Source organism: Anolis sagrei, chromosome 1 (genome assembly GCF_037176765.1).
Source record: "Anolis sagrei isolate rAnoSag1 chromosome 1, rAnoSag1.mat, whole genome shotgun sequence".
NCBI classification, from domain to species: domain Eukaryota; kingdom Metazoa; phylum Chordata; class Lepidosauria; order Squamata; family Dactyloidae; genus Anolis; species Anolis sagrei.
In genome coordinates this window covers 170,643,773-170,657,293 of record NC_090021.1, presented here as the reverse complement: position 1 = coordinate 170,657,293, position 13,521 = coordinate 170,643,773, and the positions used below count along the sequence as shown (strand labels likewise).

The 13,521-nt window shown below is 43.2% G+C and overlaps 1 long non-coding RNA gene across 1 annotated transcript; it reads left to right on the top strand.

Moving 5' to 3' along the window:
• The first annotated feature begins 1,734 nt into the window (after positions 1-1,734).
• On the top strand, positions 1,735-11,140 carry LOC137095930 (uncharacterized). Its single transcript, XR_010909075.1, has 3 exons — positions 1,735-1,788; positions 5,663-5,736; positions 11,089-11,140. It is a non-coding gene; the product is annotated as an uncharacterized lncRNA (long non-coding RNA).
• Positions 11,141-13,521: the final 2,381 nt, after the last annotated feature.

The window sequence follows — 13,521 nt, the reverse complement described above, 5'->3', positions numbered from 1 at the left end:
TGATGTTCCATTGTCTGTGGAGATGTAGAGACAGATAGGTATATGGTTTATTATATCTATGTCTGCCTAGCAATCTGTTTGGAGGGCTTTGATGGTGTATTATTGCATGATAGAAGAGGGTTGGAGTAGATGGTCTTTGGGGGCCTCTTCCAGATGTATGTTCTCTATCATGTGTCTATGTATGGGTATGTATATGTGTGTGTGTTTTCAATTCTGTGGCTGGCTGGCCATCTGCCTGGCGGGTTCTGATGGTGTCTTCTTGTATGGTAGAAGAATGTTGGGCTGGATGGCTCTTGGGGTCTCTTCAGATGTGTGATACCTGTCATGGGTGTGCATGTGAGTCTATGTGGCTGGCTGGCCATCAACCTGGAGGGCTTTGTTGGTGTTTTTTGCCTGGCCTGCCTGTGGGCCGCTCAGGTTCAATGGAAGAGAAAGGATAGGGAAAGAGGAGGTTTCAGATATACTGGATGTGATTTTGTAATGGTTGTGGGTAGGTAATATTTGTGGTGGCTCCACTGGATATTGATCTCTTTCTTTGTCCGCTAACCCTTTGGGGAGAATAGCAGGGGTGTGGCTTCCTCGTTGGCCGTGTCCCCGTGTTATTTTCCTGCTGAGATAGGCCATAGGGCCCTCCCAGGGAGCCATCCCAGTGTCTCCTTCTCTCTGTTTTTCAAACTCTGGCTACCAGCATTGAAAAACTCTGAAATCAGAACAGTAAATAACAGCACACCACTCAGAAAACAGAGGAATTCCAGCATAAACCAATCAGGGCCAGGTAACATCTTCCAACGAAGGATTCCCCCAGACAGGAAGATGCCAGGCTTTGAAGCAGCAAGGCTCTTTATTGTTAATCAAGGTGTCACTTGGGTCTAGTAGAAAAGAGTCCTTCCTCCCAGCCTGAATCTTCCATCAATATATAAAGAGAAACCTCCCACAGGATAGTAAAACATCCTGGCAAACCCCTATGCGCAAAGCAGGAGAGAGAGAGAGAAGAAGGGTGAACATGTCCAAAGGGAGGGGGGCTGAGGTGGGCAAAACCATATACAAAATGGAGGGGGTGTATGTTAAGCGACCAGCAGTCTCCGTCCCACTGAGGGTGCCCCCTCCCCGGCGCAATCTGGGGTTGTGGGGACCAGGAGCCTCACTCTCTGCCTGTGCAGCTCCTCGGGGAAGTTCAGTGGGGCAGCCCGGGTGGACTGGAAGGAAGGCAGCAGCGGTGGTCGGCAGGGAGCACACCGGGGAGGAGGGAGGGGCTGGGTCAGCGCTGGACAGAACCATCCGGCATTAGGGAGGGAGCCTTCATGACACATGGAGAAGAAGAAGAGACCAAGAAGCCCAAAGATTGGGGGGGGGGGGGGTGTTGTGCGCATACGCCCTGACATCTTGTAGACATAAAAACCGCTACAGCATTATCATTTTAAAAATTGGCTACAGGTATGATTTGCATTTGAAGCCTGCAAATTAGATTCAACACACGTTTTGGAAACACCGGGAGGCTTAGACCTTAAAATGAAATTGATCAGTGAAAAGAAGGGGGGAACATGTGAAACATTCCCCTAAAATCCAAATTTGCTAAATATGACTGAGTTTTTAATTGCAGTTTTGGGAAACCTAGAATGAGATTTCTTTCCTAGGCAAGAAGAAGAGCGGAAGGACATGTATGGGTCATTGATTTATTCAGGTGGATTATTTAGCGGCATGAGAAATAACGTCATGCATTTTTTTTTCCTTTTCAGAAAACACCAATGTCAAAAGACTTTATTGTTTATTACCAAAATTTGGACGACAGTAAGTACAATGCACTAGTTCTTTTTGACTTCTTTATGACGTTTTGGCATTATGTAATTATATGATTGTATTGTAATGTTTTAGTGAATTATGGGATGCAATGTTTTAAATCATTGTTTATGAATCTTTTGCTGTGAATCGGACTGAGTCCCTCTGCGGAGGTTGAGAAGACCGGTCAGGCATGTAGCCGGGGGGGGGGGGGGGGGGGGGGGGCTCGGGGGGCTTCAGCCCCCCCCCCCCCCGAAATTCTCATGATGGTTTTACTGGTGCATTATTTAAACTGTTATGTTTATTCATATCATGATCTGATCACCATACTCAATATATCCCATATGCATGGAGGTATTGGGGTAATGATACAAAAGGTTTGCTAGGCTAGACCCTCTTTCACTCAGACTCAGCCCCCCCCCCCCCGAAACTTAGCCCCCCCCCGAACCCCCCTGAAAAAAATTCAGCCCCCCCTGAAAGGAAATCCTGGCTACGGGCCTGAGACTGGTATATAAAAGTCCTAAATAAATAAATAAATAAATAATAGTTGTTTTGGGGTACACTGTTATTAATTATAAAGGAGGCACAATTCCTCATTCTTGTTTCTTGCCCTCCCTTCACCAACATGTCTTCTACAAACAGATGTTTCTGCCAGTGGTAGTCTACTAGGACAGTAGAAATTTCTTACATGCTAACATAAATATAAAGAGGGTTCCTTATTCCGTGGAATACGTACAATCAGTTGAATATTGTTGCCATTCCTCTTCAGACTGTCCCACCAACAAGGGATGCTCGGGGGGGGGGGGAGTGTCCCTTTCTGGTCTCTTTGCTTACAGTTCTTGAATGCTTGTAAAAGGCTATAATGGAGCCCAACCATGTTTCAGTTGTACAGGTCGAGTACCTTTTATCTGAAATGCTTGGGACCAGAAAGGTTATGGATTTTGGCTTTTTAATATATTTTCTGGATATTTGAATGCCTGGATTTGCACATATGTACATAATGAATTACTTTTAAGACGGGATCGAAGACAAGGCATGAAATTAATGTGTTTCATTTATTACAATGTTTGCAATAAATTTGTGCAGGAAGCAAAGTCAGTGTACATAGAACCACCAAAGGGGGTCGTTCTCTCCACCATCCAGCCATACTTTGGAGTATTTTACATTTTGAAATTCTGGATAAGGGATACTCAGCCTTCTTTCTCTGCCTTTCCAAATTCCATAGCCAACACTGGCATTGTATTTTGAGTAATCAGCTTGCTCAGTTTAAATTTCAGTTGTATTTAATTCATGTTTTGTTACTGAATCCATGACATGAATATGCGCAACCACAAAAAATCTGCAAAATGCAGAACAGCTTTGTGATTTTCCAAAAGTCATAGATAAAGGTAGAAGGTTTGGTACTTGGTGAAGAGTATCCCTCTCCCCAGACCACATTGAAATATTAAATGGTGTTTGATAGGAGAATAAGGGAAGTACCTATTCATGTCAAGAAAAACAAAGCTGATTATTAGACTTGGGTAAATTTGTTCATTAGTTTCTAAAATCGTAATTAATTCGGATTAAAATTACCTTTTGATCCAATTTCGAGCCATGCAGGAATAGTGGGAGGAGCAATTCCGAACTGAAACAACTTGCCTGTTGTTCGGAATTATTTTCAGATGTGGCTTTGCACGCTCAGCGATGCAAAGAGGGATGAGGTGGACATGGCTAAGAATAGCTCATCCTGAAGGCCATGCCCCCAGCAACCTCCAAGGAGAGCTGTGCTTAGCCGTGCCCACCTCGTCCCTCTGCATGGCAGCTCTCCAGGCAAGGGAAGCTGCAAGATTTCAAAACTAACACTTTTAAAATCTCGCAGCTTCCCTCCCCTGACGAGCTGTCATGCAGAGGGACGAGGGGGGCGCGGCTAAGCACAGCTCTCCTTGGAGGTCGCTGGGGGCATGGCCTTCAGGAAGAGCTGTGCTTAGCTACGCCCACCTCCCTCTGCAATCCATCACCGTTTGTCGCCACCCAAGGAAGGGAAACTGCGAGGTTAGTTTTAAAATCTCGCAGTTCCCTTCCCTGGTGGCGAGCTGTGATGCAGAGGGACGAGGCAGGCGTGGCTAAGCACAGCTCTTCCTGAAGGCCACTGGGGGCGTGGCCTTCAAGAAGAGCTGTGCTTAGCCATGCCCGCCTCATCCCTCTGCATCACAGCTCGCCGCAAGGGAAGGAAGAGAAATTGCGAGATTTTAATGGTTCTAGAGGGAGGGAGGGGCACCTCCCATTAACGAAGCAAACGAAGCGATTCGTATTTCCTGATATTTCCGATCTTTTTTTTCAAGAAAATTTCGGAAATAATTTCAAAATGGGTGAGGCTGCATGCTGTCTTGGGTTTTAACATGCCTAGTGTGATACGGTAGATAGGAAAGTGAAGGATACATCTGGACAACACCTGAATTTAACACTTGTTATAATCTCAATTGCCACCTTCTTTCTGTGAAACTAAACTTAAACACAATTGGAAAAAAGAGTGGAGCAGTGAATCCATTCCATGTGTTAATCCAGAGTTTCAGTGAGTTACGATAATAATAATAATAATAATAATAATAATAATAATAATAACAACAACAACTTTATTTTTATACCCCACCATCTTCTCCCCAAAGGGACTCGGGGCGACTTACATGGGGACAAGCCTGAGAATCACAGATTAAACACAACAGCATTAAAAACATTCAGATAAAAACACAACACAATCACAACAACAACAACACGAAAACGATATCATGGTTGAAAAACATAATCAGGAAGGGTCTAGGCTCAGGTAGTGCAATGAATTCTTAAGTAGAGCTGAGGAAAGGTGCAAAATTCAAGTGTGCCCATCTAGACAGAATACCTCGGCGATAAAGTGTTGAGATTGGTGGAGTGAGCCGAACTAAAGTGCAGGAGCATAGATAGCGTCAAGTCCTTCTCTGGTGGACTGCTTAATCTAAGGCACAAGAGAACATCCAGGTTTTGAAGTCCTTATTTGGTGTCCTGAATCATATTCCTAAACAGGCACAGCACTTGAAAAAGTCCACCTTTAAATCTAGCCGAAACCTGGATGGATCTCTCTACCTCTCTCACATGGGAGCGACCTGCAGCCACTAGAGGCACACCAACCATTATTTCTCCTGCTTTAATTAAAAGCCTGTAAAATTTGCTTTATCAATATGGAGCTATTATTACCAGCATAGCTGGAATAATCTTTTGTCAATTTTGTCATGAGACAAGTCAAAAATCTGAAATATTGCCATCTTGCATTATAGATGCAGGTGCAGTTGTTGTTGATGATGATGATGATGATGTGCCAGCACAGTACTTGATGCTTTAAGACAGGAGTCCTCAAACCTTTTAAACAGAGGGCCAGGTCACAGTCCCTCAAACTGTTGGAGGGCCGGATTATAATTTGAAAAAAACTTGAATGAATTCCTATGCACACTGCACATATCTTACTTGTAGTGCAAATACACTTAAAACAATACAATAAATAAAAAACAATACAATAAATAAAAAATACTAATAAACTTATTAGTATTTCAATGGGAAGTGTGGGCCTGCTTTTGGCTGATGGATAGGGTTGTTGTTGTTGTGTGTGCTTTCAAGTCATTTCAGACTTAGGTTGACCTTGAGCGAGGGCTGGGTAAATTACCTTGGAGGGCCACATCCAGCCCCCGGGCCTTAGTTTGAGGACCCCTGATCTAAGAGAACAAAAAATAGTCCCCATTGCTTAAATTGATGACTTCAGTCGTTGATGAAAATTCTCCATGGGAATAAATTTTAACACCTTTCTTCACAATAATTTTACAAATTATGTTGTTTGTCAACAAGACTCTAATGCAGTAGTATTGCTTTTCTTGATTTTCAGATAGATTAACATCAGAGGACACCCCTTCCTCCAGTGTCCAGGCAGCTCCGCCAAAACAGCCGCCAGCACCACCAGTAAGTAAAACCTATACACTACAAGAAATACTTCCATACCAATACTGGTCAAAATGAACGCAGGTAAAGCATAAAGATACCTTACAGTTTAAGCTGAGCTTTGTTGCTGGGCTTTCAATTCATTCATGAGGATGCTTGCCATAGATGCAGGCAAAACATCAGGAGAAAATGCCTCTAGAACATGGCCATATAGCCCAAAAAACCTACAACAACCTAGTGATTCCAGCCATGAAAGCCTTCGACAATACATTTACACCATGTTTTGTGACCTCCTGGGTCAATTCATGCCCAAGGTACCCCCCCCCCCGCCCCCGCCCCCCCAATAATATAGAAGGGAACAAAAAGGGACTTCTGCCACTTCTCATTGTTAGGAAAGGGTCCCTCTAGGGTCTAAGATGGAAGAGAAAGGCCCCAAAACACAAAGAGAATGCTCCTCATGCCCCCTAGGGAGTATTTCAGTACACATCTAGTTTGTTTTCTTTGCTGGAGCTGTGAGGCCTACCCTCCAAGGTCTCCTGGGTGTGCTGAATGAAGTGACCCTAGTTCTTCAGTCCCTACCCTGCAATGCTTGAGTTGCTATTCTAGGGCATAATTATTTGATGGTACCCATTGAGGTGAAGCCCATACCCAAGCAGGTTGTGTGCTTGGTCCAATCCCTGAAGCTCCTGGAGAAGTGCTGGCACCCAACATACTAAGGTGCCTTACCCCAGCACTTCATGATCCCCAGGGCCTGCTATAATCAAAAACAGGTCAGCAACATTATGTGAAGCCACTTGAGATCTCAGTGGCTCTGCGCAGTCCTTTAATTAAACTACGATCACGGCGTCATCATCATCATCAGGGTCCTGTGGGCTCCTTGTGTTGTCCCTGTCTCTCTAGGGTATCATGGCAGCCAAGATTTGATTATTGATCCTCTATTTGTTAGATACTCTGGGCGCCCTTTTGGGAAGAGGGAGTGATGGCTTTTGGAGAGCCTTGGATTTTTATAAGCTAGAACAGGATGGCCACTAAAGTCTAACAATCACCAAACAACCTCAGATGATGGATACCTCCAAGTCAGGAATTTCAGCAGCTGTTGCTTTTTGAAACCCTTGTCATAGAATCATAGAATCAAAGAGTTGGAAGAGACCTCATGGGCCATCCAGTCCAACCACCTGCCAAGAAGCAGGAATATTGCATTCAAATCACCCCTGACAGATGGCCATCCAGCCTCTGCTTAAAAGCTTCCAAAGAAGGAGCCTCCACCACACTCCGGGGCAGAGAGTTCCACTGCTGAACGGCTCTCACAGTCAGGAAGTTCTTCCTAATGTTCAGATGGACTTTGACAGACCCCCCATTATCTGGCTTTATCTGGCTTTGGCAGCTACGTCTAAGGCGCCTGCATTTAACACATTTGAAAATTACACTGTTGACCAACCTTTTGGCATTAACCACCCACAGACCCTCATTTCTAAGGGCTGCCTCAGTTAGGGTTCTACCCTGGTGATGGATTTTCTCATGACAATGGCGAACGAGCAACAGTGCAATGTGGCTATTGGGGGGTATGATGATGGGGTTTTTAATGCACACTTTGAGTTTAGCCTTAGCTAACCTCCCTCCCACTCTCAAAATGCCCTCTTTGTCTAAAAATGGGTTTAACTCATGAAGAGAACTCTGGTTAGGGGTGTTGAGCCCTTGCTCTAACCTAGCTATTTCCTGTTTGAACTCATATCTCTGAACTGATCTGAGTATGACTCCCTTAGCCTTTATCATGTCCTGGACCTGTAAAGGCTCACTGTCTTTGCAAGCTAAACGATGTATGAGTCTAGCAACTGCTCTCTGAAGACTATGCCACTCCGAAAAATGCTCGAAACGGTGTGGTTCCAGGCAAGATCTTTGGCCCAACTGAATCTCTGTGGTCGTCTTGCAGGCCTTTATTTCTGGAACAGACTCTGGCAATTCTATGCTTTCTGAGGGAGCAAAAACAAACGGAAAGTTGACATCTGTCAAAGATTTGGGACCTGTTAGCCAACTGGAACATAAAACACATTGAGCTGAAGCTCCTCTGGAAGCGATATCCGCTGGGTTGTCGCTGGTGCCGACATGATGCCATTGGCTAGGTGCAGAACTAGATAGGATGTTGTTGATTCTATTAGCCACGTATACCTTAAATCTTTTGGTTGTGTTGTTGATGTAGCCAAGCACAACCGTACTGTCTGTGTGAAAATGAACGTTTTGAAACAAATCTCCTATTTCTTGCTGTATGATGCGCCAGAGCTGGACTGCAAGAACTGCTGCACACAATTCCAGCCAGGGTATGGAAGTCCCCATAGGAGCTATTTTGGCTTTTGCCATGATGAAACCAATGTGGCATACATCCTTGTCCCTTTGCCGCATGTATCCTACAGCCGCTATGGCTCGCTCAGATGCATCACAGAAGATGTGAAGTTCTGTGGTAGGTTCTATCATCGTCTTGCAGGGAACAAATTGTCTGGGAACGGTGATGGTTTCTAGTCCTTCAGCTTGGGAAGTCCAGTCTGCCCAAGCTGCTTTCACTGATGGGGTCAGCTCCTGGTCCCATCCTGTCTTTTCTTGAATCACCTGTCTGAACAGAAGCTTAGCAGTGATCAGAACAGGGGCAGCTATGCCTAAGGGATCGAATACCCCGTTGATGACAGAAGGCATCTGTCTCTTAGTGCTCACAAACTGAAATTTGGACTCTCTCAAAGAAAGGTGGTCCGTTTTCACATCCCAGAGAAGCCCTAAACTAGACTGGGAACTTAACTCTTTAAATAACTCACAAACATTGCTTTCCGCCAGGTCTTCTGAGGGAAAGGCTTGCAAAATTTGTCTGTTGTTGGACAGCAGTTTGTGCAGGCGAATGTTGGCACCCTTTAACAAAGTCTGCACCTCGTGTACTATTTGGATGGCTTGTTTGACAGATCCAAAAGAAACCAAAAGGTCATCTACATAGAAATTGTGGTTGACTATGCTGGCGACCTCGGGACTAAACAGGTGACCAAACTCGTCTGCAGTTCTTTTGAGGCAGTAGTTTGCAACGGCTGCAGACGGGGTGTTTCCAAAGACGTGTACGCGCATCTGGAAGACTCGAACGTCACTCAAATTCTGGGTGTCAGCATACCACAAAAACTTGAGGTACCTGCGATGATCAGGGCGGACTAAGAAGGCATAGAACATCTTGTGGATGTCCGCGATGACAGCAAACTCCTTTTCTCTAAATCTCAAGATGACGCCGAGCAAACTGTTTAAGAGATCTGGTCCCTTTAACAAAACATTGTTAAGTGAAACGTCCCGACATGTGGCACTGGCATCAAAAACAATTCGGACCTTATCAGGCTTTTGGGGACGCGTGACTTTATGGAATTGTAAAAACCAATGTTCTTCCCCGTCCTCACCTTGGTTAGAGGCCTCTGCATAGTTGCTCTGAAACATGTCCTCCATAAAGCCAACGATCTGTTCTTTAACTTTGGGGTCTTTTTGCATCTTTCTTTTTAGAGACCAAAGTCTCTTTTCTGCCACGTGCCTGTTGTTAGGCAAAGTGGGCCTATTTAACTTAAAGGGCAGAGGGGCTATCCAATTTCCCTTTGGACTTCGAGAGACTTGAGAGTTCATGATGTCCAAGAACCTCTGTTCGTCCTTTGAGAGTGCTGTGGTGTCGTCCCTCTCAGAGACTTCGAAGATGGAGGAATACTCTGGCGTTATTCCTTGACAGTAAACTGAGATGTGGCTCAGACAGCTGTGCATGATCGTGGGACGTCCACCTTTAAGCACGTGTGCTTGCTTGGAGTCCAACGATGATGGAGGGTGCATCTGGTTTATGCACACTGGGCCTATAACTGTCCAACCCAACGGCAGCAGTTGTGCAATAGGCGCACCTGGAGGTCCCTTAACTTGGTCGTTCACGCAGAACAAGCTCGGGCAGTCCGAACCAAGCAAAAGGGCAATGTCCACATCTGGCAGAAAAGGTGGCATGGCATTCTTCAGCCTTCGCAGATGAGGATGGGCCTCCACAACTTCTCGGGTAACAATTTGCTTTTTGTTCCGAGAGATGGACGAACACTCAATGAGGTCTGGCAACTTGAACTGTTTCTTTTGGTCGCAAGAGGAAACAACAAAACCGGAAGCTACGCGACCCTGCAACTTCTTCCTTCCCACACACGTTGACATAGTGTAGTCGACCGTCTTGGTTTTTAGGTTGATCATATTGGTTTGTTTTTTCAATGTGCAACAGAGAGGTGTGGATCTCTTTCCACTCTCAACCCCTGTGGCAGCCTTGGGTGGTATAGGTCTTCTAAATACATAAATCAAGGTGATTTGGAAGTAATTCTTCTCACTGCTTCCACTGGGACATATTTCCACGCAAGGATCCCTGGGCTTACAGTCTGATATTCACATCTATTTTGCATAAATTGAAAGATTTCCATGGCAGACGGCAGCAAATGCTTCAGGAGAGTAACAAAAACCTCTAAGTGTCTTTTCATTATTCTGATATTGTCTGCTTTGTGTCTTGCATTGATGCGTGTCAGTGGCATTCCCCAAATTAGAAGTGACAATTAGCACGGAGCATTTCCAATGTTAAAAAGTGATGTCCTGGATGGCATAACATGAAAGGCATGACACAGGATATAAATAGCCTTGCGATAATCGAATATAGAACTGACAGATCCTCTTGAAACTGATATCCCAAAATGCTTTCTGGGTTGACAGTTTTGGCAGAATCATCTGCCAGCTTTTCTTTCTACTGCTGCATGGATGTATATATGCCTTCAAGGCACCTGGCAACTTATGGTGATCCCTTGATTCATAGGGTTTTCTTAGACAAGGAATACTCTGAGGTGGTTTTGCCTGTTCCTCCCACTGAATCATAGCATGAAATACCTGGGTTCATGGCTGGTCTTTTGTCCAAATATTAATATTAATGAGGGCTAGCTTTGCTTCACTTCCAAGTTAAGATAGATCTGGTTCCTTCATGGTATTTAGGCTTTGATGCTCATATTTAGCTATATTTTGGAATGTATCTGTGTTGTAATCTGGTTCCTTGAGTATACTAATCAGGAAAGAAATTAAGTTTAAAGATTTACCATTGAGACTGTAAAGAAAATCATTAAGGTGTGCTAAATAGGCTTTTTTCAACTTTAATAAGGAAAAACAGTCCCATTTTGTAAAGTACTCACAAAAATCAAATTAATATTAATTTTATTCAGTATGGGAATTTTAATTTCTATAGCAAGAAAGTTAATTTCATTTTTAAAGGAAACCCACTAAAAAAGAACATGTATGGGTCATTTATTTATTCAGATGGATTATTTAGCGGCATGATAAATAATGTCATGCATTTTTTTCTCTTTTCAGCCCATTCCTGCCCCAAACAGGACATATTATCCTTATCGCATCATTGATAAGAGTAAGTACAATGCTTGGGACCAGAAAGGTTATGGATTTTGTTTTTTTTAATATTTTTCTGGATATTTGAATGCCTAGATTTGCACATATGTACATAATGAATTACTTTTGAGACAGGATCAAAGACAAGGCATGAAATTAATTTCTATCATTTATTACAATGTTTGCAATAAATTTGTGCAGGAAGCAAAGTCAGTGTACATAGAACCACCAAAGGGGGTCGTTCTCTCCACCATCCAGCCATGCTTTGGAGTATTTTACATTTTGAAATTCTGGATAAGGGATACTCAGCCTTCTTTCTCTGCCTTTCCAAATTCCAGAGCCAACACTGGCTTTGTATTTTGAGTAATCAGCTTGCTCAGTTTAAATTTCAGTTGTATTTAATTCATGTTTTGTTACTGAATCCATGACATGAATATGCACAACCACAAAAAATCTGCAAAATGCAGAGCAGCTTTGTGATTTTCCAAAAGTCATACATAATGGTAGAAAGTTTGGTACTTGGTGAAGAGTATCCCTCTCCCCAGACCCCATTGAAATATTAAATGGTGTTTGATAGGAGAATAAGGGAAGTACCTGTTCATGTCAAGAAAAACAAAGCTGATTCTGATACAAAACGCATTATCTGAGACAAAGGGCCAGTTCTTGTATTGACTCAGGCAGTCCATTCTCATGCCAGAAGGAATTTAATTAGCTAGAAATCATCCATGCTTGGCAATGTCAAATCTGATTCTGAATATACCCAGAACTGGGAAATTATCCTCTGTGATTCCATGTTGTCTCTTTGCCGCATCTTCTAACAGTCCATTGCTCTTTTGGCCTGGATCTTTATTAGAAGCAGTTTTATACTCCTGGGCTCTCTTCCTTCTCTTAAGTGGCCGGAAGCCCTTCCTCTCCATTCCCTAAAATTGCCCCTGCAGAACGGGCTCTAGCGTTTGACTGAGCAGGGTCAAGGGCATTGCAAAGAAGGAAGGCCTGCTCTCCAGATTATTTTTTGTCCTGGTCTAGAGAAAAGGATCTCCCAATTGCTGCTAGGATAGTAATCCAATAGACTTTGACTTTCAGATATTTCTCATGGGTGAGGCTGCATGCTGTCTTGGGTTTTAATATGCCTAGTGTGATACAGTAGATAGGAAAGTGAAGGATACATGTGGACAACACCTGAATTTAACACTTGTTTTAATCTCAATTGCCACCTTCTTTCTGTGAAACTAAACTTAAACACCACTGGAAATAAGAGTGGAGCAGTGAATCCATTCCATGTGTTAATCCAGAGTTTCAGTGAATTACAACAACAACAACAATAATAATAACAACAACAACTTTATTTTTATACCCCACCATCTTCTCCCCAAAGGAAGTCGGGCGGCTTACATGGGGACAAGCCCGAGAATCACAGATTAAACACAACAGCATTAAAAACATTCAGATAAAAACACAACACAATCACAACAACAACAACAACAACATGAAAACAATATCATGGCTGAAAAACAGAATCAGGATGGGTCTAGGCTCAGGTAGTGCCATGAATTCTTAAGGAGAGCTGAGGAAAGGTGCAAAATTCAAGATTCGGGGATTCCGAATCTTTTCATTCCAATCCAGGTGTGTCACTGATGCCTATGATGCCTAACACTTCTTGGCTATTCAAAAAGATCATTGCTTAAATTGATGACTTCAGTTGTGTATGAAAATTCTCCATGGGAAAAATTTTTAACACCTTTTACAAATTATCTTGTTTGTCAGCAAGACTCTAATGCAGTGGTATTGTTTTTCTTGATTTTCAGAACCCGTAACATTAAAGCAGGGTGAAGCTGAAATCCAGCTTAAAGGAACACTTGCTCCACCTGTAAGTAAAACCTACACTACAAAAAATACTTTGATACTAATATTGGTCAAAATGAACGCAGGTAAAGCATAAAGATACCTTACAGTTTTAGTTGATCTTTGTTGCTGGGCTTTCAATTGATTTATTCATTTGTTTGTGCAATTGTGAGTTTTAGTTTGTATTTTGTTTTTAAATGACTGCATGGTTTTAATGATGTTGATGGAAGCAAACAGTCGATATTCCAGTATGTTCTACTGACAACACAGAAGCTGAAGGGTTCTTTCAACAACCAGCAACTCCTTTTACCTCAAGCTGAGGTCCTCCTTCTACTGCAAGTAATCCATATACCTGTGGTTTGGAAGGAAGGGAATGTCAGGTTATCCCATGGAAAGGGCAGTGAAAATGCTTCTCTTTGTGATAAATAGGATGCAATGAGGCCTTCCTATACAACATTAGCAAAGCCTCCTTTGGCACAGCATCTGCTTGGAGGAGCCAAGAGAATTTCTGCAGCACCCCCTTTCTCCACAAGATTTTTCAACCCGTGTCAAATATAT